This window comes from Triticum urartu, chromosome 7A (assembly GCF_056163025.1).
Source record: "Triticum urartu cultivar PI428250 chromosome 7A, HENAU_Tu73, whole genome shotgun sequence".
NCBI lineage: Eukaryota > Viridiplantae > Streptophyta > Magnoliopsida > Poales > Poaceae > Triticum > Triticum urartu.
This window is the reverse complement of record NC_141879.1, coordinates 588,896,603-588,903,684: the sequence shown is the minus strand read 5'-3', so window position 1 is coordinate 588,903,684 and position 7,082 is coordinate 588,896,603. Positions and strand designations below refer to the sequence as shown.

General features: G+C 49.1%; 1 long non-coding RNA gene across 1 annotated transcript; it reads right to left on the bottom strand.

Moving 5' to 3' along the window:
* Positions 1-935: 935 nt before the first annotated feature.
* LOC125532376 (uncharacterized) lies at positions 936-6,797 on the bottom strand. The gene is made up of 2 exons (XR_007294066.2): positions 6,387-6,797; positions 936-1,284 (listed from the first exon to the last, which is right to left on the bottom strand). It is a non-coding gene; the product is annotated as an uncharacterized LOC125532376 (long non-coding RNA).
* Positions 6,798-7,082: the final 285 nt, after the last annotated feature.

Genomic DNA, 7,082 nt, shown 5'->3' with positions numbered 1-7,082 from the left:
ATGAATGCTTCTCGGAGGCGGTTGAGACTGGCGTCTTGGTGAAGTTACAAACCTTTCTTGATTTAGACCTTTGGAGATCGAGCCGATAGGCTACACGAGCCAGAGTCAGGACAGTAATTTCCTACCACCAAAACATTAGTCTCGCGCAGTTTCGGGTGACCAAAGGCCTATTTGGCGCTTCGTTCAATACTTGGGAGCAGAAGCATTAACGTTTTCGGTTCTCTTGAATTGAACTTTCAGGATTTGTCAAACTTCACAAATCTTTACTCTTGAAAATTCTAAAGCTACAATTATTTTGGAATGGAGGGGGTACATTTGAATATACATTGTACACGAGTATATATTAAAAAATATGCAACTTATCTCAGTTCATGAATGGTTCCAGATATAATCTCCTTGATTGCAAAAAGAAGTTAGATATGCGTATGAATATATATAGCATGTTCAAACTCACAACAAAGATTGATGCCCCCTTTTACATCTGATTTACAAATGCTATTATCTTGGGTTCAAATAGATGAATGCACTTCCTATGAATTCGAATCTTCGAAACCCCCTTTATGTTGAATTCGACATGTATTCTATTTCGTAGCTAGCAATTTGGAATGTATCCATGCAAGTGACAAATGTATGAAGTGCTTCACACTAACAACATGGAGTGCACTAATTAATGTTTGGACACTGCTACATAGCGCCCGCGCGCTATGCATGCGCATCTAGCGGCCGCCAGTTTCCTCTCGGTCCCCACCCATGTGCTCAAAAAAGGCAGGTTCCCCTTCCCCCTGTCGTTGCCGCGTCCCGACAGCCAATGCCCCCTCTGCCTCACGTGATTTTCGCCCCACCACCACAAAACCCCACGTCCCACCTGATCAGTACCCGTCACACAACAGCCAAAAAACAGAGTAAAAGAAGGCGAAAATCAAAGCGAAAGATCCTGGGAAAAAAATCCTGAAAATGCAATTGCGTCTGCAACTCTTTCTTGCTGGTCAGGCAAAAAATTGCCAGAGCTGGGCAAATTTCTCCCGTGTGAACAACAAAAGGTAACAGGTTGTTCCAATTTGTTTTGTCCATGAACTTCGTTCTAGAACTTGTGGATTTCCCTGTCTGTACCTACCCCCCTGATCTACTACTTGCAGAAATTGCCCCCTGTACCGGATTGTTTGAGAACCTGGCTAGTATCATGCCCCTTCTTGCATCCCCCTACACACGTGTAGACCTTGGATGCTACATAAAATGGCTACTGACTCTTGAATTGTATCTTGTCTTCTGCCTTGCACCTTGTTTCTGCAAAACAAAAAAGAAACATATTTGTGTTAGTAAACTGGTCAAATAAGCTATTGTAGTTGCTTACAAAACAAGCTAGTAGTAAAGTATAGTTGCTTACAAAAACACAAGGTAGGCAGAAAAAAAGCCTGAAAAGCAAGCAGCAAAAGAAGATGTTGCCTCCCCCATATGAGGTTGTTCATTCAGTTTATTGTGCTCCGGTGATTTGTTGCAAAAAAAAGTGCCCCTGTTCATTTAGTTTTGCTTGCATGGTGGAAGGGGGAAAATGCAAAAAAAAAGTCTTTCATTTACATTATGTATTAAATGCAGATGGCTGGCATTAATCTCAATGAGGTCCTTGACGAGTTTCATGGTTGTGATGGTGGCCCTCCATACTGCACACAGACACAAACTGAAAAGAGTCCCTATTTCTATTGAGGGTGTGAGCGAGTCGCCGGAATTGGGAGTTGCTCCTGTCCAGGATGGCATGGTGTGAATTTTCGTGTTGCGGCAACTGCTCCTACAGGCGACCTCCGAGGGGGTTGTGGGGTGTCTGCGGGCGACTAGGTCGGCGGGTTAGGCTACCTACCACCTGGTGGTGGGACAGTTCATTTCGGCCGGCTTAGGCGATTTTTCAAGGGGGTTGGGTGGGTGTGTAGGTGAGTAGGTCGGTGGGTTAGGCGACCTAGCAACTGGGTGGTGGGCAAGTTCGTTTGGGCCAGCTTAGGCTATTTCCCAAGGGGTGTGGGTATGTGTGTAGGCGAGTAGGTCGGTGAGGTAGGCGACCTAGCATCCGGTGGTGGGCAAGTTCGTTTCCGTCGGCTTAGGCAATTTTTCAAGGGCGTTGGTTGGGTGTGTAGGCAAGTAGGTCGGCGGGTTAGGCAACATAGCACAGGGGGGTGGGCGAGTTTGTTTTGGCCAGCTTAGGCGATTTTTAAAAGGGGGTGGATGGGTGTGTAAGCGAGTAGGTCGGCGGGTTAGGCGACCTAGCACCCGGGTGGTGGGCAAGTTTGTTTCGGACGGCTTAGGCTATTTCTCAAGGGCATGGGTATGTGTGTAGGCGAGTTGGTCGGCGGGTTAGGCGACCTAGCACCGGGGGGTGGGCGAGTTCGTTTTGGCTGGCTTAGGCGATTTTTCAAGGGGGTAGGGGTGTGTAGGCGAGTAGGTCGGCCGGTTAGGCGACCTAGCACCGGGTGGTGGGCGAGTTTGTTTCAGTCGGCTTAGGCGATTTCTCAAGGGGTGTGGGTGTGTGTGTAGGCGAGTAGGTTGGCGAGTTAGGCGATCTAGCACCCGGTTGTGGGCGAGTTCATTTCGGCCGGCTTAGGCGATTTTTCAAGGGGTGTGCGGGTGTGTGCAGGCGAGTAGGTCGACGAGTTAGGCGAATTAGCACCCGATGGTGGGCGAGTTCGTTTTGGCCGGCTTAGGCGATTTCTCAAGGGGTGTGGGTGTGTGTGTGTAGGCGAGTAGGTCGGCGGGTTAGGCGACCTAGCACCAGGTGGTGGGCGAGTTCATTTCGGCCAGCTTAGGCGATTTTTCAAGGGGTGTGGGTGTGTGTGTAGGCGAGTAGGTCGGCAGGTTAGGCGACCTAGCATCGGGTGGTGGGCGAGTTCGTTTTGGCCGGCTCAGGCGATTTCTCAAGGGGTGTGTGTGTGTGTAGGCGAGTAGGTCCGCGGGTTAGGCGACCTAGCACCGGGTGGTGGGCGAGTTTGTTTCAGCCGGCTTAGGCGATTTCTCAAGGGGTGTGGGTGTGTGTGTAGGCGAGTAGGTTGGCGAGTTAAGCGTTCTAGCACCCGGTTGTGGGCGAGTTCATTTCGGCCGGGTTAGGCGATTTTTCAAGGGGTGTGAGGGTGTGTGTAGGCGAGTAGGTCGGCGAGCTAGGCGACTTAGCACCCGGTGGTGGGTGAGTTCGTTTTGGCCGGCTTAGGCGATTTCTCAAGGGGTGTGGGTGTGTGTGTAGGCGAGTAGGTCGGCGGGTTAGGCAACCTAGCACCCGGTGGTGGGCGAGTTCATTCCGGCTGGCTTAGGCGATTTTTCAAGGGGTGTGGGGGTGTGTGTAGGCGAGTAGGTCGGCAGGTTAGGCGGCCTAGCATCGGGGGGTGGGCGATTTCGTTTTGGCCGGCTTAGGCGATTTCTCAAGGGGTGTGTGTGTAGGCGAGTAGGTCGGCGGGTTAGGCGACCTAGCACCGGGTGGTGGGCGAGTTTGTTTCGACCGGCTTAGGCGATTTCTCAAGGGGTGTGGGTGTGTGTGTGTAGTCGAGTAGGTCGGCGAGTTAGGTGACCTAGCATCTGGTGGTGGGCGAGTTCGTTTCGGCCGGCTTAGGCGATTTTTCAAGGGGGTGGGAGTGTGTAGGCGAGTAGGTCGGCGGGTTAGGCGACCTAGCACCGGGTGGTGGGCGAGTTTGTTTGAGCCGGCTTAGGCGATTTCTCAAGTGGTGTGAGGGTGTGTGTAGGCGAGTAGGTTGGCAAGTTAGGCGACCTAGCCCGGTGGTGGGCGAGTTCATTTCGGCGGGCTTAGGGGATTTTTCAAGGGATGTGAGGGTGTGTGTAGGCGAGTAGGTCGGTGGGTTAGGCGACCTAGCACCGGGTGGTGGGCGAGTTTGTTTCAACCGGCTTAGGCGATTTCTCAAGGGGTGTGGGTGTGTGTAGTCGAGTAGGTCGGCAAGTTAGGTAACCTAGCATCCGATGGTGGGCGAGTTCGTTTCGGCCGGCTTAGGCGATTTTTCAAGGGGGTGGGGGGTGTGTGTAGGCGAGTACGTAGGCGGGTTAGGCGACCTAGCACTGGGTGGTGGGCGAGTTTGTTTCAGCCGGCTTAGGCCATTTCTCAAAGGGGTGTGAGGGTGTGTGTAGGCGAGTAGGTTGGCGAGTTAGGCGATCTAGCATCCGGTGGTGGGCGAGTTCATTTCGGCCGGCTTAGGGGATTTTTCAAGGGGTGTGAGGGATGTGTGTACGCGAGTAGGTCGGCGTGTTAGGCGACCGAGCACCGGGGGTGGGCGAGTTCGTTTTGGCCGGCTTAGGTGATTTCTCAAGGGGTATGGTTGTGTGTGTGTAGGCGAGTAGGTCTGCGGGTTAGACGACCTAGCACCCGATGGTGGGCGAGTTCGTTTTGGCCGCTTAGGCGATTTCTCAAGAGGTGTGGGTGTGTGTAGGCGGTCAGCGGGCTAGGAGACCTAGCACCCGATGATGGGCGACTTTAGGATGATTCACCCCCCCTCCTCACACACACACACACACACATTTTGGACCTGGATGTCGAAGGTGGATGTTAGAGAGAGATACTTAGCACTTGTTTGATGTTGTTTCACTTCCTTGCATCTGGCCTCTGTTTCATGGAAAAAACACATATAAGAAAGTTGCTTAGAGAAATTTGTAGGCTGAAAACTGACTTAGGAGATAGAAATTTGTAGGCTGAAAACTGACTTAGTTGCCTTCATGCTTTGCAAAAAGTAGTATGAAACTAGTTGGTAAAATCGCCCATTAAACTGAAGTTGCTCTGCTATTTGTGGGCAAAAATGATTTAGAAATCTCACAGTTGGAAAACAGAAAGTAAATTTGCATGTAGAAAATGACTTAGTTGCCTGCATAGAAAGTAGTCTGAAACTATGTGGTTAAATTGTGAGGTGGGTGATTTAGTGTTTTGGGTGAAACAAATTGACTACTAAATAAAAAAATGAAACAAAATGTCTAGTATACAAATGAAGATGCCTACATATAGCAGAGCAACATCTTGTTTTTCACTTTTGTCTTGCCCGCATTTGAAAAAGGAAAAATGAGTTAGAAGAAACTGGTGTGGAAAACCCCTTGCCGACTACTGGAGGCAAAACCTTGCCTACACAGAAAAACCTAAAAGAAATGTGGGATGCATATGGGATCCGCTTCTGTTTTGGGATCGCGCCTACGACCGCAGAAAAAATAACACGCAGAAATGCCCCTCCCTTTATTCTGCATGCATTGTCGAGATATATAGATCACTAAAAGAGATGAACATGACTAATACTCATGTATATGCATTGTCTATAACATGCTAACTACCCGCAAAAAAACATCGTGAATTCACTAAATACTCATGAATGTCAGTTTTCAGGTGTATGATGATGTTGATGAGGGGTAGCAAAATAAAATGAAGCAATTGGGATGATACGATGGAGAAAAAAGAAAGCAGCAGAAATGAAAATGATGAAGGTATCCACACATATATATAGATCGGAAAGGTTTCTCGAAGAAGGTATCCACACATATCAGGAAGCATGAAGTTTCCACGCCAAATAAACGCTGCGGTTTCCCCCAAAAAAACAGAGGCAACGGATTTGCCTTCATTTGATTAAAAAAAGTTGATTCACTTAAGAAGGCTTAATTTGGTTTTATTTCATATTGAACGCTAAGACCTGCAAAATTTTCTGTCGGCACCATCCCATCCATCCTTGCAAACCAGACAAATAACTTAGTCTGTCGTTCCTACATCCAAATCCCAAACACCAAGACAGAGACCAAAGCTGAAGCCTGGTTGGTCATCATCAAATAAACTCGAAAAATAAAATAAACACACACACACACAGTATTGCCTATTCTCTAAATGAATGTTGCGTACACATCTCTATCTGATTGCCTATATGTCTATATGCTTGCCTGCATTTCATACTGATTTTTGCCAACTTATCTCATATCTGATTGCCTACAAAAACACACAGATTATTGCCAATTATCTATTCTAATTCCATACTAAAAACACAATGTTTATTGCCTACTAATATATGTCTAATGGCCTACAAAAAACACAGTATTGCCTATATCTGGAAAAAATGCCAACGTCCTGGGTGAACCCTACTTCAGCAGCGGATGCATCTGAACATGAGGGGGGCAGATGATGCCGCAGCTCAATGGCGTGAAAAAAGGTCTGGAGCACCTCCACAAAATCATCAGCCAGTAAAAAGGGATCAAGCCACAAAAATCCCTCCACAAAATCACTTGCACAAAATCCCTCCCTCCCTCCCTTCGGGGAGCCTCTCCTTTTGATCTACGAGATGATCACTCCTGCGGGTCGTTGATGACGACGAGGTCGTCGGCGATGAAACTCCAGGAAACCACTAGATGTGCGGGGGCGGAGGGGAATCGTATGAGAAACTGACCTCGGGTCGTCGAAGCAGCAGGAACTTGTGTCTCCCGGGTTCGTCGCCGCCTCGCGCAGAACCACCTGCTCCACACCCCTCCCCCGTCGCCGTTTCCTTGTCCTCCATCTCTGGCACACACGCGCCGCCCTCTCCCTCGTCGAACTGTTGCGGAATCCTTCGCTGCCTTGAATTAACACGTCGCCGGCTCTCCCGCCGGCCGCGCTCGCCGCAAAGCCCTCGGGAATTCGTGGGGATTTGGCATTTCACTAGTCGCCAGCGGAGGGTGGAGTGGGAATGGGGAACGGGGGAACGGGAGGATGGAGTAAATTATTATCGTCAAATTACGAAGGCGAAAAACGACAAACCCACCGTCACCCCTGGTCGGTCCACCACGCCAACGTGTAGGCGCGCGAGATGGACGGCTGTGGTGCGGCCGTTCCGGCGCGCTTGATAGCGCGCACACACCGGACAGTGTTTAGGTTAATGTTTATATATGAATTGCAAAAGCATCTATTGCCTGTATTTCAAACCGCTCTCACTTTATGGATCGATAATATGAAATAAACACATGCACATGCTAGAGTATGGGTGTCTGGTAGACCGATTTTCGTCCATACGCAATTTGCAAAATTCATGATCTCATTCAAAAATAATAGTGCCATTTATATTTTAATTTAATGCGTAGAACCGCCTTTTACACGTAGATGCACTATG